The 23,455-nt window shown below is 36.6% G+C and overlaps 7 non-coding genes across 7 annotated transcripts; all 7 read left to right on the plus strand.

The window, feature by feature from the left end:
- Positions 1 to 413: 413 nt before the first annotated feature.
- LOC127962781 (U1 spliceosomal RNA) lies at positions 414 to 577 on the plus strand. The gene has a single exon (XR_008154650.1). It is a non-coding gene; the product is annotated as a U1 spliceosomal RNA (small nuclear RNA).
- Positions 578 to 1,235: 658 nt separating this feature from the next.
- LOC127962789 (U2 spliceosomal RNA) lies at positions 1,236 to 1,426 on the plus strand. The gene has a single exon (XR_008154657.1). It is a non-coding gene; the product is annotated as a U2 spliceosomal RNA (small nuclear RNA).
- Positions 1,427 to 7,931: 6,505 nt separating this feature from the next.
- On the plus strand, positions 7,932 to 8,095 carry LOC127962783 (U1 spliceosomal RNA). The gene has a single exon (XR_008154651.1). It is a non-coding gene; the product is annotated as a U1 spliceosomal RNA (small nuclear RNA).
- A 657-nt stretch (positions 8,096 to 8,752) lies between these two features.
- Positions 8,753 to 8,943, plus strand: LOC127962796 (U2 spliceosomal RNA). Its single transcript, XR_008154662.1, has one exon. It is a non-coding gene; the product is annotated as a U2 spliceosomal RNA (small nuclear RNA).
- A 4,089-nt stretch (positions 8,944 to 13,032) lies between these two features.
- On the plus strand, positions 13,033 to 13,196 carry LOC127962784 (U1 spliceosomal RNA). The gene has a single exon (XR_008154652.1). It is a non-coding gene; the product is annotated as a U1 spliceosomal RNA (small nuclear RNA).
- Positions 13,197 to 13,849: 653 nt separating this feature from the next.
- LOC127962788 (U2 spliceosomal RNA) lies at positions 13,850 to 14,040 on the plus strand. The gene has a single exon (XR_008154656.1). It is a non-coding gene; the product is annotated as a U2 spliceosomal RNA (small nuclear RNA).
- Positions 14,041 to 21,458: 7,418 nt separating this feature from the next.
- On the plus strand, positions 21,459 to 21,622 carry LOC127962785 (U1 spliceosomal RNA). Its single transcript, XR_008154653.1, has one exon. It is a non-coding gene; the product is annotated as a U1 spliceosomal RNA (small nuclear RNA).
- The last annotated feature ends 1,833 nt before the right edge of the window (positions 21,623 to 23,455 follow it).

Genomic DNA, 23,455 nt, shown 5'->3' on the forward strand with positions numbered 1-23,455 from the left:
CCGAGTTTGGAGCTGTAAGGTCAAATTATTTTTATGTACTTTTCATTTTATTTACTTTATAATGCTGCTTTTGCTGACATTTATGTCTGTGGTCAAAAATTTAAATGACTGATGCCTTGGCACAGTGCACACACACGCATGCAAAACTAGGGTATGACATTAACCATAATGCATACAAACTCCACCCATTTTCTCTGCAGTGAGCACCCTTTTAAAATAAGGCCCGGCTGTCTGAATGTTGTTGTCATTGATCACTGTAGTTTTTGTACTTCTGTAAAGACAAGGTTATACAGTTTAGAGCAGATTGAGAGTTTAGATTGTGATCATGAACCATATGGATTAAAGTAATATCTCATCATCATTGACAATAATGTTCCCTTAAGTGCTCCCCCTTCAGGGTCGATGTAGAATTCATACTTACCTGGCAGGGGAGATACCATGATCAAGAAGGTGGTTCACCCAGGGCGAGGCTCAGCCATTGCACTCCGGTTGTGCTGACCCCTGCGAATTCCCCAAATGTGGGAATCTCGACTGCATAATTTCTGGTAGTGGGGGACTGCGTTCGCGCTCTCCCCTGATTTTCTGGTTAACAATAGAACTGTAATTTACACTGTTTAAGGAATTATTACTAGTTAAAAAGGGGTTTATTATAACTGTGAATAAGTTTTGGGATTTTATATCAGTATGTTTGTTTGTGATACTTATACATAATACATATAATATTTGTCCTGAAATAACCAAATGCTTATTGTTTAAAGTATAATTTTTAAAACTTGCTTAATTTGTTTTTGATAGTTCTATTAATATTGTTTCTTAAGGCTTTTACTTTGATTATTTATGGTCCTATTTTTTAAATGCAGTATACCCCAGTCTTTATCTCTATTCATTGTTTTAGTGTCTGTGGTGAGTGTGATTTGTAGGACTCTTGAGTTATGTTTTGACCCCTCCCCTCCTCATACTGTCTCCTCCCCTCATCCCACCCCTTTACCCTCCCATTTTATCAACGCTTCGTCTGCCCATTTCTTGAACCCTTTTCAAGTCTAAGGTGTGAACGACCGGTGCTCAAGTGAGGGGAGTTTAATGACCCTTTAAGCCTTACCTTACCTGAGCTGTGTTAACAATAGCATTCTGCACAAGAAGTATTTAGAGGTAAAAAAATAAAATAAACCTTACCTAACCAGCATCATATCTGCTGTGTCACAGAATGTGGTTCCTGCTGTTGAGTGTTTGTGGGTATCGCTTCTCGGCCTTTTGGCTAAGATCAAGTGTAGTATCTGTTCTTATCAGTTTAATATCTGATACGTGCCCTACCCGGGCACCATATATTAAATTGATTTTTGGAATTGGGAGATGGAATAGGGGCTTGCTCCGTCCACTCCACGCATCGACCCGGTATTGCAGTACTTCCGGGAACGGTGCACCCCCTAAATGGTTGAAAGTTATTATTTTTGTCATGCATGATGTTTAAAGAAATGGTTTATATATAATTACATTTGTTCCAGGTAATTAAGGTGGAAATGCAGCATATGGTGTCTATAACTTAAGTATGCGCATGCTTTTTAACGACGTGTCACGTAGGCCGCGAAAACAATTGATGTCATCATGCAATGCAAATTACACACGCGTGTATGCGTGTGTAATTTGCATTGTATGATGACACCAATTGTTTTCGCGGCCTACGTGACACGTTGTTAAAAAGCATGCGCATACTTAACAGAATACTCTACAGAATAATAAAATGTTAGACTTAGTCCGAGAGCTCTTAGTCCCTCCATTGAAGCTGTGTGAACGGTCTATTGTCCATGTTCAGAAAGGTAAGAAAAACGTCAAAGTAGTCCATGTGACAACAGAGGGCCAGTTAGAATTTTTTGAAGCATCGAAAATAAATTTTGGTCCAAAAATAGCAAAACGTACGACTTTATTCAGCATTGTCTTCTCTTCCGTGTCTGTTGTGAGAGAGTTCAAAACAAAGCAGTTTGTGATATCCGGTTCGCGATCGAATCATTCGATGTAACCGGATCTTTTTGAACCAGTTAACCAAATCGAACTGAATCGTTTAAACTGTCTCCAATATGCATTAATCCACAATTGACTTAAGCTGTTAACTTTTTTTTTTATGTGGCTGCAGGGCTCCAGACTGCGACCAAATGGTCGCATTTTGCGACCAAATTTTGAGTGTGTGCGACTGAATTTTACATCCAGTCGCACATGTGCGACCAGTAGATTTGCACACGCACGCACGCACGCACACATACTTGCACACACACTTGCACACATACTAATGAGACGCGAGTGTGTGCTCGCGTCTCATTAGTCTGTGAGGCGGCAAATGAGTGTGAGAAGAATAGGGAATGGCCACTGCAAGTGGCTAAAATGTGTGGAGGGGGAGGGGCCTAGAGATAATTGAGCGCGCGTAAACATCTGTGGGAAGGAAACAGAGACAAATATCATCACAACCTGATATGTGCGTGCGTCTGAGCTATGAGCAAGCGAACTATTGATTCGTTCTTCCGACCTGCGGCTAGTGTACCAGTGCCAGAGTCTACAGTGTCACCGTCAGATGATGATTCAGAGTCAGAGGTTGGTGTGGCGAAAAAAAGTCCGCACCAGGGCCGGCCCGCGGCATAGGCAAATGCTAAGGGCGCCACTCATCCATAGGGGCGCCAGAATGAGTGAACTTTTTTTTTTTTTTTTTTTACCTATATTTTTTTATAATAGGATACTATTTAAAAACCAATAATTCGAAACACTTCCAAATAAAGCAAAAAAAAAAAAAAGTCTGGCTCTTCAATCTTCCCCCACCCATCGAGTGCTTGAAGTGCGTCAGAAAGAGCGCGCGCACGATTAGTTGTTGGTAATTTGTTGTGTAGCGTGCCCGACGCCACATCCAATGTAGACAGCACTGTTTTTGTTAACACACAGCTCGTAGAAACGGGCCTGGCAGCTCGCGCCAGTTCTAGACACGGTGAAAGTTTCCTGATTGTGACGCAAGGCCGAATTTACATGACACATTATAAATGATCATAGTCTGCGATAGATACACTGCCAAAAAGAAGAGAAGAGGATAAAGACAGAGGTAAAGAGATGTAGTGAAAGAACAATTTATTGAATAGGAGCAAGATACTATAATTTCATGGCAGTTATTTTTACCTTAAACTTAATGTTAGCAGTTGTTCTGAGTTCTGAGTCCCCAGACTGTGATTTTGTACAATCTTGTCAGTTTTAAGACGCATTTTTTATTATCACTTTTTTTTAAATAATGTTTTACTCTACAGTTGTGCAGTTTTGGGGGGATACAGTACAGGCCAAAAGTTTTGAAACATTACTATTTTTTTAAGTTTTTGAAAGAAGTTTCTTCTGCTCATCAAGCCTGCATTTATTTGATCAAAAATACAGAAAAAAATGTAATATTGTGATATATTATTACAATTTAAAATAATTTGTTTTCAATTTATTATACTTTAAATTATCATTTATTTCTGTGATGCAAAGCTGAATTTTCAGCATCATTACTCCATTCTTCAGTGTCACATGTGACATCCAGTCTATCACATGATCCTTTAGAAATCATTCTGATATGATGATTTATTATGAGTGTTGGAAACAGTTCTGCTGTAGTGTGTGTATGTGTGTGTATATATATATATATATATATATATATATATATATATATATATATATATATATATATATATATATACACACATGTACATACATACATACACATGGGGCGCCAGGTAAAATCATGCCTAGGGCAGCAAATTGGTCAGGGCCGGCCCTGATCCACACTCACCATTTTCGAGAAGACTGGCTGTAAGAATTCAGATACTGAGGTACTATAAGCATTAGAACTACCTTTCACCAAATACAAAAGCCAGCTCGACCTTCAAAGGAAGAATGGCTTAAAACTTAACGAAACATACCACAACGATACAGCATGCACACAAACTTTTTTACTATGCACATTTTTTATTCTGAGTGTATGGAATTTTGTTTACTATTTGTACTGTCATGACAGCGATGGTGCTGTCAGTTTACCTTGTTGTTGCATCTTCAAAAGTGCAGAATAAAATGTGACACTGAATTTGAAACAGCACATTGTAATTTCTGCATCTATTATTAAAGTATTTATTAGTAATACAGTGGAAATTAGTAGATTTGGTTAGCATGTTGATTTACGGTGTGCGCCCCTAAATTTTCTGGTTGTGCCCCTAAAATTTTCAGTTGGGGGCCACTGTGCTCCTAGTGAAAAAAGTTAGTCTGGAGCCCTGGGCTGACACTCCCTCTGAGTTAAAACAAACCAATATCCCGGAGTAATTCATTTACTCAAACCGTACACTGACTGACCTGCTGTAAAGAGAGACCTGAAGATGAACGCCGAGCCGAGTCAGATAATGACTCGTTCACAAAAAAAACAACAACCGTTTTTGTTGTTTTTTTTGGTTTGTTTAATTTATACGTTTTTTGTTTTTGCTTTTTTTTGCACCGTGTGATGAGTAAAGACTGACAAGATATGAAGATATTAAACTATTTTAATAGTATCTTTTCAGAATTTAACCTACTGTATGTTCCCTGGCTTGGCTTTAGTTTTTTTTTTTTTTGTGAACATTTTGATTTTTTTGGTTTGTACATTTGGTGCAGCAGAGTTTCAAGCAGTGCTTTTTTAAATAAAATTGTTTGTTCATTCAACTTCTGAGGCTGGTTATTGGTCACCTGTGGTATCGATTTAATATCAATAATGAGGTATTAGATTCAGTAACGTACCAAAACCAGAATTGTTATATATCTCCCTATACCCAGGTAGTCTTTTAATATCTCACTGCACCGTAGGCACTGGGTCTGTGAACATGGCACCTGGAACTCTTGGTTGTATTGTGTAGAAAAAAAACAGCCTAATTCAAGACACCTAATTTACAGAAGAACAAACAGTATTCACCTTATTTCCCATGGCAAAAACGGTGCCGCCATTGCACTCGTTTTGTCATCTTCCGACTGAGGGGAATGACGTAACGTTACCACTTTTCTAACATAAACACTTTTCTCTCACTTCAGTTATCAGTCATGCGTGGAAGCCGCTCCGGTGGATGACGTAAGATGTATGCGCACCGCGTGTACCTATGCTAGTCTCTCGAGTTTGTTTATTGGAGTGAAGAAAGCAAAGTTTCCTTTCTTTGGCAAAGGAAAACCAGTCTCCTCTTGGTTTATATTGAAATCTTCCTACATCTTTCTGTGCAAATCTTTGGTTTGTACTTCGGTGCATTCCTATTGAAATATTTTTTTTTTTACAAAAACGTATGTTGTATTTATAGAAGGCCTTTATTTAATGAACATATAGAGGTAGACCGACAGAGGATTTTGCAGATACAATAGCTAGGTTGGACCACACTGGCCGATACTGATTAATTAACCGATATTTTTTTAAATGGATACTTAACAAAAAGTAAAATGGTGCTTAAACTACTGAACCCTAGTAGTTGTAGTTAGAATAATAAAAGTAATGATAATAATAGTAATAGTGAATGTTGAAATTACCACACTCTAATAGGGCACTAGGAAATCAGTTTTATTTTTTCCTGAATTCCATTTTATTTTTTTCAAAATTCAGAATTTTTTTCATTATTTGAAGGCAATAAAACTTCATTTTTTATCTTTTAATCAAAATTAAGAACTTTTTTTGGCAAGCAAAAGATTTTCTATTAAAAAGAAAACATGGAAATGTGATTATTCCTTAAAAAATATTGTTGGTTTTATTGTAGTAGTAGTAGTAGTAGGCTATGTACATTCTACTGAAAAGTAGACTTCAAAACAGACTGAACTTTTTAATTGATGGGTTGTGATATGATGCTAGTTTTACTCCAATCAAACAGTCAAATGTTCATTAAAGCCCCTTTCACACTACGATTCCGGCAAATACTCTGTAAAGTGTTCCGGCAATTGTTCCCAGGTCGTTAGATTTTGCCCCTTCACACCTTCAGTGATTACCCGGGATAGGTGCGTGATTTCACACACATACCGTAAAGGTCCTGTAACGACACGTGACATCAGGGCATGACGTGTAATGTATGAGTAGAAAACGTTAGGCACGTTATACTTTCACTGAAGCAAGCGAACGATCTCTGCATCAGCACGGAAAGTGAGGAACTAAGTGATTTCTGCTTCATTAGTTTGCACTTTTTATTTTGTCGCGAACGTTGATCTTCAAAATAGCTGGTAAAACAGTCGCGATTATTTCGTATCATAGTATGAGTAAGGAAATTGAAAGGATGGATCAGTATCATTTTTATTTATATAACATGACAAGACAATCATTGTTACATATAATTATCTGTCATGCAGTTGATAAATGACACTGCAATAATGTGTCCTCTGTGTGACATTTACATTTTTACTTTACTATATTGCAAAGCATAGACTTTTTTCCTCCCCTTTATTTCAGAAAAATATGCTGCTCCTCGTTATTTTAAAGTGAAGAAATCGAGAAACTTTTATTTCTGCCAGCCAAAGATGATTCTGAAAGGACACACCTGTAATCTGTTGCTATAGTAACTAGCGGAATTTCATGATCATCATGCTCTTATTTTTGTGCAGTTGTCTCATCGCCACTGCCGTCAAATATTGAGAAACTTTATAAAGTATCATATTTATATTAAATTAATATATTACATTGGTATCTTCTCCGATACCCATTTTATGACCATTATTGAGCTGATTATTTTCAATCAGCTAGAATGATTTGGGACATACTAAGTTTAATGTGGCTTAATGCATTAAAATGGTGTCTAAAAAAGACCGAACTCCATAAACGCAATAATAATAATAATAAAGCATTCACAGACAAGCAGATAAGTCCAGAATAAGAACGCAATGCGTTTAATTGCACGTTAAGCATTTTCCTCCGATAGAAAACCATCAGACTAAAAGGAAAACGCTTAACGTGGCGTAATGCATTAAAACGTGTTTTTAAAAAGGCCAAACAGCAGTAAACATTTTTAATAAAGCATTCTATTTACACACAAGCAGGTTATGGGAGGAAAATGCTTCACACCTTAAGCACGTTGTGTTCATATTCTGGCCTCAAATCTGCTTGTCTGTGAATATAATGCTTTATTAATAATTTGTTTACTTAGTTTGGTCTTTTTAAAACACGGTTTTATTTCATGAGGCCATGTACTTTCATGCTAAACACTTTTGAATGTCCCAATGATTCATTTGTGAATTCGACTGGTCCAGATAAAACTTGCAGCAGACATCTCTTGATTCAATTATAGTGAGTCTAGTTACCAATATACAACTGCATTATTGTAAAGGCTTTGTAAAACTGCACAACGTTTTTAGCTTTTTAATCAACATAGTGTGTCCTACACCTACTAAGCACACATTTCCTATCTAGTATGTCTATGAAAGATCAAACCAATCAGATTAGTTCGGGGGCGGGGCTGTACGTGCAAACACTCCCCAGGTCCAGCCCTGCCTCGATCTGCAGGCTGCAGCCGGGTGTACTTGAAATTGAATGCAAATGGTACTAACTGCAGTCAAATTAATTCCAGCTTCACCTCTCTGGATATCAAATGAGGTGGATGGATAGAGTTGTGGGTAGGGTGAGGGTGTGTTCTACCTCCTCCCATTAGGCACAAATTATTTGCTCCTCCTTGCTGGATGTCTAGCAAGGGGGAGCTACATGTAAGCTCCACCCATTTTCTCTGCAGTGAGCTTTCTTTCATAAGAAGGCCCAATTGTCTGAATGTAGTTGTCAGTGATCACTGTAGTTTTGTACTACTGTAAAAACAACTTAAGGACCAGTGGTTCAACAAGATCTGGAGTTTAGAGTAGATTGTTTAGATCGTGATGATGAATCTAATGGAGTAATGTCTCATCATCACTGACAATAGTATTCCCTTAAATGCTGCCCCTTCAGGGTCGGTGTAGAATTCATACTTACCTGGCAGGGGAGATACCATGATCAAGAAGGTGGTTCACCCAGGGCGAGGCTCAGCCATTGCACTCCGGTTGTGCTGACCCCTGCGAATTCCCCAAATGTGGGAATCTCGACTGCATAATTTCTGGTAGTGGGGGACTGCGTTCGCGCTCTCCCCTGATTTTCTGGTTAACAATAGAACTGTAATTTACACAGTTTAAGGAATTATTACTAGTTAAAAAGGGGTTTATTATAACTGTGAATAAGTTTTGGGACTCTATATCAGTATGTTTGTTTGTGATAATTATACATAATACATATAATATTTGTCCTGAAATAACCAAATGCTTATTGTTTAAAGTATAATTTTTAAAACTTGCTTAATTTGTTTTTGATAGTTCTATTTATATTGTTTCTTAAGGCTTTTACTTTGATTATTTATGGTCCTATTTTTTAAATGCAGTTTACCCCAGTCTTTATCTCCACTCATTGTTTTCGTGTCTGTGGTGAGTGTGATTTGTAGGACTCTTGAGTTACGTTTTGACCCCTCCCCTCCTCATACTGTCTCCTCCCCTCATCCCACCCCTTTACCCTCCCATTTTATCAACGCTTCGTCTGCCCATTTCTTGAACCCTTTTCAAGTCTAAGGTGTGAACGACCGGTGCTCAAGTAAGGGGAGTTTAATGACCCTTTAAGCCTTACCTTACCTGAGCTGTGTTAACAACAGCATTCTGCACAAGAAGTATTAGAGGTAAAAAAATAAAATAAACCTTACCTAACCAGCATCATATCTGCTGTGTCACAGAATGTGGTTCCTGCTGTTGAGTGTTTGTGGGTATCGCTTCTCGGCCTTTTGGCTAAGATCAAGTGTAGTATCTGTTCTTATCAGTTTAATATCTGATACGTGCCCTACCCGGGCACCATATATTAAATTGATTTTTGGAATTGGGAGATGGAATAGGGGCTTGCTCCGTCCACTCCACGCATCGACCCGGTATTGCAGTACGTCCGGGAACGGTGCACCCCCTAAATGGTTAAAAGTTAATATTTTTGTCATGCGTGATGTTTAAAATGTGTAAACAGTTTATATATAATTACATTTGTTCCAGGTAATTTCGGTGGAAATGCGGCATATGGTGTCAATAACACGCATGCGTGTAATTTGCATTGTGTGATGACATCAATTGTTTTCGCGGCCTACGTGACGCGTCGTTAAAGCGCATGCGCATACTTAACAGAATACTCTACAGAATAATAAAATGTTAAAGTGTTAAAGAACATTAAAGGGTTAGTTAACCCAAATAGGAAAATTGTTTCATTAACTTACTCTCATGTAGTTCCAAACCCGTGACACCTCAATTTATCTTTGTAACACAGTTTAAGATATTTTAGACTTAGTCTGAGAGCTCTTAGTCCCTCCATTGAAGCTGTGTGAACGGTCTAATGTCCATGTCCAGAAAGGTAAGAAAAACATCAAAGTACTCCATGTGACATCAGAGGGTCAGTTAGAATTTTTTGAAGCATCGAAAATACATTTTGGTCCAAAAATAGCAAAAACTACGACTTTATTCAGCATTGTCTTCTCTTCGGTGTCTGTTGTGAGAGAGTTCAGAACAAAGCAGTTTGTGATATCCGGTTCGCGATCGAATCATTCGATGTAACCGGATCTTTTTGAACCAGTTCACCAAATCGAACTGAATCATTTAAACTGTCTCCAATATGCATTAATCCACAATTGACTTAAGCTGTTAACTTTTTTTTTATGTGGCTGACACTCCCTCTGAGTTAAAACAAACCAATATCCCGGAGTAATTCATTTACTCAAACCGTACACTGACTGACCTGCTGTAAAGAGAGAACTGAAGATGAACGCCGAGCCAGATAATGACTCGTTCACAAAAAAAACAAAAACGTTTTTGTTGTTTTTTTTGGTTTGTTTAATTTATATGTTTTTTGTTTTTGCTTTTTTTTGCAACGTGTGATGAGTAAAGACTGACAAGATATTGATATTATGAAGATATTAAACTATTTTAATAGTATCTTTTCAGAATTTAACCTACTGTATGTTCCCTGGCTTGGCTTTAGTTTTTTTTTTTTTTTGTGAACATTTTGATTTTTTTGGTTTGTACATTTGGTGCAGCAGAGTTTCAAGCAGTGCTTTTTTAAATAAAATTGTTTGTTCATTCAACTTCTGAGGCTGGTTATTGGTCACCTGTGGTATCGATTTAATATCAATAATGAGGTATTAGATTCAGTAACGTACCAAAACCAGAATTGTTATATATCTCCCTATACCCAGGTAGTCTTTTAATATCTCACTGCACCGTAGGCACTGGGTCTGTGAACATGGCACCTGGAACTCTTGGTTGTATTGTGTAGAAAAAAAACACCCTAATTCAAGACACCTAATTTACAGAAGAACAAACAGTATTCACCTTATTTCCCATGGCAAAAACGGTGCCGCCATTGCACTCGTTTTGTCATCTTCCGACTGAGGGGAATGACGTAACGTTACCACTTTTCTAACATAAACACTTTTCTCTCACTTCAGTTATCAGTCATGCGTGGAAGCCGCTCCGGTGAATGACGTAAGATGTATGCGCACCGCGTGTACCTATGCTAGTCTCTCGAGTTTGTTTATTGGAGTGAAGAAAGCAAAGTTTCCTTTCTTTGGCAAAGGAAAACCAGTCTCCTCTTGGTTTATATTGAAATCTTCCTACATCTTTCTGTGCAAATCTTTGGTTTGTACTTCGGTGCATTCCTATTGAAATATTTTTTTTTTTACAAAAACGTATGTTGTATTTATAGAAGGCCTTTATTTAATGAACATATAGAGGTAGACCGACAGAGGATTTTGCAGATACAATAGCTAGGTTGGACCACACTGGCTGATACTGATTAATTAACCGATATTTTTTTAAATGGATACTTAACAAAAAGTAAAATGGTGCTTAAACTACTGAACCCTAGTAGTAGTAGTTAGAATAATTAAAGTAATGATAATAATAGTAATAGTGAATGTTGAAATTACCACACTCTAATAGGGCACTAGGAAATCAGTTTTATTTTTTCCTGAATTCCATTTTATTTTTTTTCAAAATTCAGAATTTTTTTCATTATTTGAAGCCAATAAAACTTCATTTTTTTTCTTTTTTTCTTTTAATCAAAATTAAGAACTTTTTTTGGCAAGCAAAAGATTTTCTATTAAAAAGAAAACATGGAAATGTGATTATTCCTTAAAAAATATTTTGACACGTGACACGTGACATCAGGGCATGACGTGTAATGTATGAGTAGAAAACGTTAGGCACGTTATACTTTCACTGAAGCAAGCGAACGATCTCTGCATCAGCACGGAAAGTGAGGAACTAAGTGATTTCTGCTTCATTAGTTTGCACTTTTTATTTTGTCGCGAACGTTGATCTTCAAAATAGCTGGTAAAACAGTCGCGATTATTTCGTATCATAGTATGAGTAAGGAAATTGAAAGGATGTATCAGTATCATTTTTATTTATATAACATGACAAGACAATCATTGTTACATATAATTATCTGTCATGCAGTTGATAAATGACACTGCAATAATGTGTCCTCTGTGTGACATTTACATTTTTACTTTACTATATTGCAAAGCATAGACTTTTTTCCTCCCCTTTATTTCAGAAAAATATGCTGCTCCTCGTTATTTTAAAGTGAAGAAATCGAGAAACTTTTATTTCTGCCAGCCAATGATGATTCTGAAAGGACACACCTGTAATCTGTTGCTATAGTAACTAGCGGAATTTCATGATCATCATGCTCTTATTTTTGTGCAGTTGTCTCATCGCCACTGCCGTCAAATATTGAGAAACTTTATAAAGTATCATATTTATATTAAATTAATATATTACATTGGTATCTTCTCCGATACCCATTTTATGACCATTATTGAGCTGATTATTTTCAATCAGCTAGAATGATTTGGGACATACTAAGTTTAATGTTGCTTAATGCATTAAAATGGTGTCTAAAAAAGACCGAACTCCATAAACGCAATAATAATAATAATAAAGCATTCACAGACAAGCAGACAAGTCCAGAATAAGAACGCAATGCGTTTAATTGCACGTTAAGCATTTTCCTCCGATAGAAAACCATCAGACTAAAAGGAAAACGCTTAACGTGGCGTAATGCATTAAAACGTGTTTTTAAAAAGGCCAAACAGCAGTAAACATTTTTAATAAAGCATTCTATTTACACACAAGCAGGTTATGGGAGAAAAATGCTTCACACCTTAAGCACGTTGTGTTCGTATTCTGGCCTCAAATCTGCTTGTCTGTGAATATAATGCTTTATTAATAATTTGTTTACTTAGTTTGGTCTTTTTAAAACACGGTTTTATTTCATGAGGCCACGTACTTTCATGCTAAACACTTTTGAATGTCCCAATGATTCATTTGTGAATTCGACTGGTCCAGATAAAACTTGCAGCAGACATCTCTTGATTCAATTATAGTGAGTCTAGTTACCAATATACAACTGCATTATTGTAAAGGCTTTGTGAAACTGCACGTTTTTAGCTTTTTAATCAACATAGTGTGTCCTACACCTACTAAGCACACATTTCCTATCTAGTATGTCTATGAAAGATCAAACCAATCAGATTAGTCCGGGGGCGGGGCTGTACGTGCAAACACTCCCCAGGTCCAGCCCTGCCTAGATCTGCAGGCTGCAGCCGGGTGTACTTGAAATTGAATGCAAATGGTACTAACTGCAGTCAAATTAATTCCAGCTTCACCTCTCTGGATATCAAATGAGGTGGATGGATAGAGTTGTGGGTAGGGTGAGGGTGTGTTCTACCTCCTCCCATTAGGCACAAATTATTTGCTCCTCCTTGCTAGATTTCTCTGCAGTGAGCTCTCTTTCATAAGAAGGCCCAACTGTCTGAATGTAGTTGTCAACGATCACTGTAGTTTTGTACTACTGTAAAAACAACTTAAGGACCAGTGGTTCAACAAGATCTGGAGTTTAGAGTAGATTGTTTAGATCATGATGATGAATCTAATGGAGTAATGTCTCATCATCACTGACAATAGTATTCCCTTAAATGCTGCCCCTTCAGGGTCGGTGTAGAATTCATACTTACCTGGCAGGGGAGATACCATGATCAAGAAGGTGGTTCACCCAGGGCGAGGCTCAGCCATTGCACTCCGGTTGTGCTGACCCCTGCGAATTCCCCAAATGTGGGAATCTCGACTGCATAATTTCTGGTAGTGGGGGACTGCGTTCGCGCTCTCCCCTGATTTTCTGGTTAACAATAGAACTGTAATTTACACAGTTTAAGGAATTATTACTAGTTAAAAAGGGGTTTATTATAACTGTGAATAAGTTTTGGGATTCTATATCAGTATGTTTGTTTGTGATACTTATACATAACACATATAATATTTGTCCTGAAATAACAAAATGCTTATTGTTTAAAGTATAATTTTTAAAACCTGCTTAATTTGTTTTTGATAGTTCTATTTATATTGTTTCTTAAGGCTTTTACTTTATTTCTGGTCCTATTTTTTAAATGCAGTATACCCCAGTCTTTATCTCTATTCATTGTTTTCGTGTCTGTGGTGAGTGTGATTTGTAGGACTCTTGAGTTACGTTTTGACCCCTCCCCTCCTCATACTGTCTCCTCCCCTCATCCCACCCCTTTACCCTCCCATTTTATCAACGCTTCGTCTGCCCATTTCTTGAACCCTTTTCAAGTCTTAAGGTGTGAACGACCGGTGCTCAAGTGAGGGGAGTTTAATGACCCTTTAAGCATTACCTTACCTGAGCTGTGTTAACGATAGCATTCTGCACAAGAAGTATTAGAGGGAAAAAATAAAATAAACCTTACCTTACCAGCATCATATTTGCTGTGTCACAGAATGTGGTTCCTGCTGTTGAGTGTTTGTGGGTATCGCTTCTCGGCCTTTTGGCTAAGATCAAGTGTAGTATCTGTTCTTATCAGTTTAATATCTGATACGTGCCCTACCCGGGCACCATATATTAAATTGATTTTTGGAATTGGGAGATGGAATAGGGGCTTGCTCCGTCCACTCCACGCATCGACCCGGTATTGCAGTACCTCCGGGAACGGTGCACCCCCTAAATGGTTAAAAGTTAATATTTTTGTCATGCGTGATGTTTAAAATGTGTAAACAGTTTATATATAATTACATTTGTTCCAGGTAATTTCGGTGGAAATGCGGCATATGGTGTCAATAACACGCATGCGTGTAATTTGCATTGTGTGATGACATCAATTGTTTTCGCGGCCTACGTGACGCGTCAATAAAGCGCATGCGCATACTAAACAGAATACTCTACAGAATAATAAAATGTTAAAGTATTAAAGAACATTAAAGGGTTAGTTAACCCAAATAGCAAAATTATTTCATTAACTTACTCTCATGTAGTTCCAAACCCGTGACAACTCAATTTATCTTTGTAACACAGTTTAAGATATTTTAGACTTAGTCTGAGAGCTCTTAGTCCCTCCATTGATGCTTTGTGAAGGGTCTACTGTCCATGTCCAGAAAGGTAAGAAAAACATCAAAGTACTCCATGTGACATCAGAGGGTCAGTTAGAATTTTTTGAAGCATCGAAAATACTTTTTGGTCCAAAAATAGCGAAAACTACGACTTTATTCAGCATTGTCTTCTCTTCCGTGTCTGTTGTGAGAGAGTTCAAAACAAAGCAGTTTGTGATATCCGGTTCGCGATCGAATCATTCGATGTAACTGGATCTTTTTGAACCAGTTCACCAAATCGAACTGAATCGTTTTAAACTGTCTCCAATATGCATTAATCCACAAATGACTTAAGCTGTTAACTTTTTTTTAACGTGGCTGACACTCCCTCTGAGTTAAAACAAACCAATATCCTTGAGTAATTCATTTACTCAAACAGTACACTGACTGAACTGCTGTGAAGAGAGAATTGAAGATGAACACCGAGCCGAGCCAGAAAATGACTTGTTCACGAGTCAAGAATCTGATGTGTCTGACAGAAACGGTTGTTGTTTTTGGTTTGTTAAATTGATACGTTTTTGGGGGTTTTTTGCACCGTGTGATGAGTAAAGACCGACAAGATATGAAGATATTAAACTATTTTAATAGTATCTTTTCATAATTTAACCTACTGTATGTTCCCTGGCTTGGCTGTAGGTTTTTTTTTTTTTGTGAACATTTTGATTCTTCTGGTTTGTACATTTGGTGCAGCAGAGTTTCAAGCAGTGCTTTTTTAAATAAAATTGTTTGTTCATTCAACTTCTGAGGCTGGTTATTGGTCACCTGTGGTATCGATTTAATATCGATAACGAGGTATTAGATTCAGTAATGTACCAAAACCAGAATTGTGGTATCGATCCATCCCTATACCCAGGCAGTCTTTAAATATCTCACTGCATCGAAGGCACTGGGTCTGTGAACATGGCACCTGGAACTTTTGGTTGTATTGTGTAGAAAAAACACATTAATTCAAGACACCTAATTTACAGAAGAACGAACAATATTCACCTTTATTTCCCATGGCAAAAACGGTGCCGCCATTGCACTCGTTTTGTCATCTTACTTCCGACTGAGGGGAATGACTTAACGTTACCACTTTTCTAACATAAACACTTTTCTCTCACTTCAGTTATCAGTCATGCGTGGAAGCTGCTCCGGTGGATGACGTAAGATGTATGCGCACCGCGTGTACCTATGCTAGTCTCTCGAGTTTGTTCATTGGAGTAAAGAAAGCAAAGTTTCCTTTCTTTGGCAAAGGAAACCGGTCTCCTTTTGGTTTATATTGAAATCTTCCTATATCTTTCTGTGCAAGTCTTTGGTTTGTACTTCGATGCATTCCTATTGAAATCTATTTTTCTTACAAACTTTCTTACAACGCATGCTGTATTTATAGAAGGCCTTTATTTAATGAACATATAGAGTTTGACTGACAGTGGATTTTGCTGATACAATAGCTAGGTTGGACCACACTGGCTGATACTGATTAATTAACCGATATTTTTTTAAATGGATACTTAACAAAAAGTAAAATGGTGCTTAAACTACTGAACCCTAGTAGTAGTAGTTAGAATAATAAAAGTAATGATAATAATAGTAATAGTGAATGTTGAAATTACCACACTCTAATAGGGCACTAGGAAATCAGTTTTATTTTTTCCTGAATTCCATTTTATTTTTTTCAAAATTCAGAATTTTTTTCATTATTTAAAGGCAATAAAACTTCATTTTTTTTCTTTTTATCTTTTAAATCAAAATTAAGAACTTTTTTTGGCAAGCAAAATATTTTCTATTAAAAAGAAAACATGGAAATGTGATTATTCCTTACTGATTAATTAACAGATAGTTTTTAAAATCTATACTGAACAAAAACTAAATTGGTGCTTAAAAAAAAAACTACTGAACCCTACTAGTAGTAGTTAGAATAAAAAAAGTAATGAAAATAATAATAGTAATAGTGAATGTTGAAATTACCTCACTCTAATAGGGCACTAGTAAATCAGTTTTATTTTTTCAAAATTCCATAATTTCCATTTTCATTTTTCTGGATTCCATTTTTTTTCCCACTCCTTTTTAATAGATAAATTAAAGTTTAGCAATCAAAAAGCAAGTCTAAATAATTAAAATCATAAAACTTATACATTTTTACATCAATTTAATGTTTAGGGCCTCATGAAATGTTTTTTTTTTTTTTATTATTGTACAAATTGTGTTTCAACATGTCTAATTATTTGAAGGCATAAACTAAACAAAATTATTTTCATTTATCTTTCAATGAAAATTTAATTTGGCAAACAAAGGGGATTTACTATTAAAGTTAAAACATTGAAATGTGATTATTCCTTAAATATTGTTTTTTGTCATTTTAGTAGTAGTAGTAGTAGGCTATGTACAGTCTACTGAAAAATAGACTTCAAAACAATCTGGACTTTTATTTTGATGGGTTGCCGTGAATACCTTTACAATTCTGTGAATGTGATATGATGCTAGTTTTACTCAAACGGTCAAATGCTCATGAAGTTACTTTCAGAGCAGTTCTGGTGATGATGATGTTGTTGTGGCAAAAGCAATTATTAACAAATAGCATCACAGTTTAAGAGACAAGGAATCAAATTATATTTATAAAGAAGTTTATTTTCCTTAGAGGTGTGTTCAAGTTTAAGCCGCTACCCAGAAGCACAACAGACCTAGATCACACTGAAAACAGACAGCCTTATTATGCTGTTATAACCCACCCCTCACACACACACGTCTTACAAGGCTCCTCCTCTGTAAATTACCACTTAACCCCATAAACCAATCTTACTGGTTTTCAGAAAAAGCAATGGTTCTTCAAACCCCCTGGGCTTTTCACAGATCTTCACATCTGTGAGGTTTTCAATTGCTTTGTCTTTTCTGCACTAAAGAGTTCAAAGGCGCTTTCTGATCTTTCGTTTTACTGTGTGTTTGTGTGCCTTCACACCCTTGAGGTCAAAGGCCTTTATAGCTAACTCCTGTCTTTCCTGAGTAAATTAACCACACAAAGGCTCTTTGCTTTACTGTGTGATGTCTTTGTTGCATTTCAGGTGACATATTGAGAGAGAAACACAAGTTAAATCAAAAGGAAAATAAAAATATATAAAAACCCACACAATGTCTAAAAGTAAATAAGAGTAAAATATTTTTTTTCTACTAAATTTTTCATGTGTTTTCATCATTTAGTGAGACGGTAGATGCTGAAATCACAGTGAGCATCACGCGCTCTTCAGTATATTGCCGCGTTTCCACCGAAATTACCCGGAACATTTTTACCAGGAACTTTTTTTACCAGGAACTTTTTTCCCCCCAGACCTGTTGCTTTCTGCGTTTCCACTGCGGTGTAAAGTACCGGGTAGATTAGGCAAATAGAATGGTGACATAGGTCTGCGCTCATTTCTCAATACAAAGTACCACTGATAAAAAAAAAGTAAGCTGATTTTGGACGTGCATCATCGGTAGTTAGTTCAGACTTTGTGCATTCGACTGGGGAGTGTGATGTCCGCAACGACGCAAGTCCGGTAAATCTATAAACAGCAGCACTTGATAACTTCAGTCAGCTCATCATGGCTACAGCAATTTTCCTTACTGTATGTTTACAATAAAATGAAATAGGATATAAAATACCACTGCCTCCTTTCGTTTTCATTTAAACATAATAACAGCTGCAGAAATGTACTTAGTTCAGGGATATGTGTAACGTTATATACAGCCATTGCAATGAAATGAAATATTATATAGACTTGCCTTTTTTATTTTCATTTTAACATATAGATAAATTGAATACAGACAAAAAAAAAAAACCTGTTAGATTTACCCCGCAGCTGAATTATATTTTGTTTAACCACTAAAAACACATCAGAGCCAGCGGCACATATCAGAAGGTCTATGCCAGGAGAGGCTGCTCTCTGTGGATACATGAGGACTGAGCTCCCGCTGATCAAGTGGAGCTCACAGTCTACGAGATCGGCGAAACACATTTTTAAATAGGCGCTGTCTTTATAAATAAACAACAGATTTGAGTTTTAAACAACTACATTCTCGCCTGAAAATACTTTTTGAATTACATTTCATAACAGTAATATTTGGAAAATGTTGATCCGAATAAATGGTGGTTGAACTCAACCAATGCTGCGTGAACTCAACCAATCAGTATGTTTAGCGCCAAAGTCCCGCCCCCGAAAGTTCCGGGACTTTGAAAAAGTACCACCTCGCCAGCAGGGACTTTCTGAGGGGCATTTTTTTACCCGGAACTTTATTAAGTTCCTAGTTCCTGCGGTGGAAACACACCAAGTACCAGGCCAAAGTCCCTAGTTCCTGGGTAAAGTTCCTGCGGTGGCAGCTTGTCAGTCCAGAATTAGAACGCAACGTGTTCAATTATATGTTAAGGTTTTCTTCCCAAGGAAAATGCTTAACGTGGCTTGTGCATTTTAAACAGTTTTTAAATTACCACACTCAATAAATATTATTAACATGGGCTAAAGCTTTATTCATAAACATTAGCCACGAAAATCCATCTACATATTCTAGATCTCGTCAGGGTTATTTTTGAATTGTAAAAGCTGCATTTGAAAAACATATTAGTCTACAGTAATTTGCTATGCTCAACTGCCACTGTCCACAGCTGCGGCTGTTGCTGCAGAGTTAATTTGTGAAAATGCTAATATTTTATAAACATTTATAATTAAATTTAGTAGGGGTGACTCCAAAAAGTCGACATATTGATGTTTTGATTTGAGGAGCCTGATTCGACCACCCTGATTCGACTACCAATCTAACAGTCGAATATTTGCGGTGTGTTTATGCCATTTTGACTATATAGGGGAGCTCAAATGTCTGATTTCACATAGAACTACCAGTTTTCTCCCTTTAAGTTAATATACAGCCTATTATGATAAAGCTGTAAAAATCTGAAATGAAAATTTATTAATTTAATTCAAATTAATATTTTAAAGTGTGGGAATAAATCCAACCACTCCTATAGGTTTGGTTCACTTCCCATAATCTGTGACCGACAGAGGAGCATCTTGGAGCCACGGATTTATAACTTTACCAAGACTCAAACTGACACAGGCACAGACTGGATTTTTTCGAGCAGGTTGGGTACAAGTGATTTTAAAACATTTCAGCCAGTGTATATATATTGTGGATATATTATTTACCTGATAAAGGATGCATTTGGTTTTGAGTCAAGCACTTCATTGTAGTGATATCTCATCAGCGCACTGCGCGAGCAGGTCAAACTACAACGCGAAATATTAATAACTATGATTGGGACCGTTAAATACATACTATTATAATAAGAATATCATTATACTAAAACGCTATGAATTTTTAGAGTTTAGCTGCAGTGTTTCTGCACATTGTTTCGTAAAGAACGTGTCCACAAAAGGAGTTAGCATTCAGAACCCCGCGGATATGTTCATGTGCATTCTATTCAATAAATAAAACTTTAAAGACAAAAACATTGCAAATTAATTTAGGCATTAACATTTTTTCATTTATAAAAATATGAATTTATTCGAGACCTGCTACAGCGCATGCATGTTAAATATCCACTACGTAATGCATGTAGTCCAGCTATATCTTCATGCTGCAGGCTGCAGCGAGGAGAGACCCAGATGTTTACCGGAAATTTCCCACCGCTTTGCAACCCTAATTATATCACTTTTGTAACTTTAATAAGAAATATATATTTTGTTTACACAGAAGAATATGCAGTCGTCTTATATTTGATTACACAATGTAGCATTTCTTATTTAATTGTTCAACTGTGTTTTTTTGTCCTATTGCCTGTAATTAGTTTCTATTTAATCGCTGGTTGTTTACTTGTTTTAGGTGAGTTTTTATTTCTTTTAAGGTTAGCATTAGTTGTTTGTGATTTTGACACTGGTGACATTTAAAAGATGATTCTATGGTATCAAACATTTTGATTTTATAAAGACCTTTTTAGAAGCAAAAATAACTTTTTATAACTTAAATCTTGATATAAGATTTGTCATATTGCCCTAATATATCTGCTCATAGATGGATCTGTACAGATCTGTATAGGCACTGTACCAGTCTTATGAATTCACAGATTTTAGCTTAGTAACTTAAAACATAATCTGCATGCATGATAGAACATAGTAAAAAGAGTCACGTATCTCAGTTTTAATCGAATCATGTTTTCCATGTTTTTAATTCCAAATGTTTAAATCTAGGCCTATTTAATAAAACTAGTCAGTCTGAGTGTTGTCATGACATTGTTTTTTCAATTTTGGACTGTATTTGAGGGAAAAATCTAATGTCTGCCAAGCTTGTAGCTGTATTTAACTGTATTTAATCTCATAAAATTCATAAATATATCTAAACCTTTTTAGTATTGTTACATTTGGTTCCTCTCTTATAGCCTTCATTGTAAACTTTCTTGTCATTTCTAGTTATATAATTCTGTATAATATTCCTGGTAAATTCAGAAAATATGATGTTCGTGATTGTGTCAATGTGTCAATTGTGTTAGATCTTGGAGCATCTCTTGTCTGATTGGTAGTTCATTCATCCGCATGACCTACAACCACTGGCAAATTGCAAATGGTACTAACTGCAGTCAAATGAATTCCAGCTTCACCTCTCTGGATATCTAATGCGGTAGATTGATAAAGTTGTGAGTAGGGTGAGGGTGTGGGTGGATGTTCTACCTCCTCCCATAGGCGCACATTTTATTTGCTCCTCCATGCTGGACATCTAGCAAGGGGGGCGCTACACATAAGCTCCACCTATTTTCTCTGCAGTGAGCTGCCTTTCATCAGAAGGCCAAACTGTCTTGAATGTAGTGGTCTATGATCACTGTAGCCTTTATACTACTGTAAAAACAACTTAAGGACCAGTGGTTCAACAAGATCTGGAGTTTAGAGTAGATTGAGTGTTTACATCGTGATGATGGACCATATTTTGTAACGTCTCATCATCACTGAAAATAATGTGACCTTAAGTGCTCCCCCTTCAGGGTCGGTGTAGAATTCATACTTACCTGGCAGGGGAGATACCATGATCAAGAAGGTGGTTCACCCAGGGCGAGGCTCAGCCATTGCACTCCGGTTGTGCTGACCCCTGCGAATTCCCCAAATGTGGGAATCTCGACTGCATAATTTCTGGTAGTGGGGGACTGCGTTCGCGCTCTCCCCTGATTTTCTGGTTAAAAATAGAACTGTAATGCACAACTTTTGAGGAATTATTACTAGTTTAAGAGGGGTTTATCACATCGGTGAACAAATTGTGGATTAATACATCAGTATGTTTATGATATATACATAAATGTATTATTTTCCATGAAATAATGAAATGCTGAATGTTTGAAAGTGTAATTTTAAAATCTTGGTACATTTGTTCATGATGGCTGTAAATATTATTTAGGTTTTTACTTTGATTCATATATGGTTTATATTTTCTCCCTATGTATTTTGCCCATTTTGTTTTCAACATTGCATGAATTAAAAAGCCAAAAAGTGCTTTTTCATGTTTTGTCTTGCTTTTTTCAAAGCTTTGTGATCATGTATCTGCCGAGAGCATTCTCAACTCTGCTAGTCTTTCTGTCATTTACTGCTGGCTCTGATGTCTCTTTAGTGGTTCAACAAAATATAATTCATTTTGGGTAAATCTAACAAGTGATCTATGGTCTTTATTCAATTAATCTAATTCTTCCAAGCATGTTTCTTTTTATTCCTTTTTCTGTATGGGTTAGGATTAGGGTTTGTCCCACATTGTTTCGGATTTTCCCTCCGCTATGTCGTAATCATGTCACTACTAGAGCAAGCTCCTGATTGAATAAAGCGTCGTGAAATTTCTAAAGTTTCAACATTTCTGAAGTTCAGATTTTTCAACTCACCCCCGAAACATTCAATTTGTGCCGCAGGTTGTCTATTCACGTCTTTGCATTGACTTAATATGTAAATCACTCACGCTTCATTCGCATCTGGTGTGAACGCTCCATCCCACTTTAACTGCTTCTATTCTTAAACACTTAATGATTATCTAATCAAAATAAGAGCAGTGCTGAGGCCATCCTTAAAAATATTCTTGTTTGCCGTAACCCGACTGACCCTATCAATTTAGGACCGACTCAATTTGTTTTGTTTTGCTTTCAGTCTGACCGACTTGCAGATTGTAAATTTGCGTTAAGACCAACCAATTTTTTTTACTTTTCAAACAACTAATACAAAAGCAATAGTAGTATTAATCATATTTAAGTATTGTAAATATATACATTTCCTAGGCCTACATACAAACGAAGGCTATCTTCCTTAATAAAAAAAAAAACAGTGACGTCATCTGTTTACACTATTGGTTAACGGATGTCACAATATGGCCTGTGCGTTCGCTTCATCTCCTCTCATTCATTGTCTGAGTCAACGGTTCGCGCTTGGTAATGATGGTTGCGGCTGCAGTAAACAAAATGTTCGGTGTCACTGTTCAAAGTCATATGGGTTCGGCACCATAATACATCTAAAAAATGCATTAAAACAGCTCGACACCGCTTTAACTTTGCACGAAGTTCTGGAAAAACTGTGCCCAGATCTTTTCCCGTCCCTTCTCCCGGTTAACGGATGTCACAATATGGCCTGTGCGTTCACTTGGTCTCCTCTCATTCATTGTCAGAGTCAACGGTTCACCCTTGGTAATGATGGTTGCAGCTGCCATAAACCTTTTTCTTTTTTTTCTTTTTTTTTGGAACATGCGTCACACTGCAACTGCAGCTTCGGACACATGCATAACAGCAAATAATACTTCTTCACAATTTATTTATTTTTTACAACAGAAATATGAATTCTGACGGTATGTAGACAGTCTCATGCATAAAGATACAGATTCGGGCTAGAATCGCCTAGGGCTGTCAAAATAGCTGAAAAACTAAATTCAAATTTTTTACTTAAATATCAAATTCTAATTGTATTCGATTTTAAAATGTATAATTTCAGTTAGGGTGAAGAAAAGATTTTTGCTTCTCTTCTGAGGCCTCAAG

This window comes from Carassius gibelio, chromosome B7, assembly GCF_023724105.1.
Source record: "Carassius gibelio isolate Cgi1373 ecotype wild population from Czech Republic chromosome B7, carGib1.2-hapl.c, whole genome shotgun sequence".
In the NCBI taxonomy this organism is placed as follows: Eukaryota; Metazoa; Chordata; class Actinopteri; order Cypriniformes; family Cyprinidae; genus Carassius; species Carassius gibelio.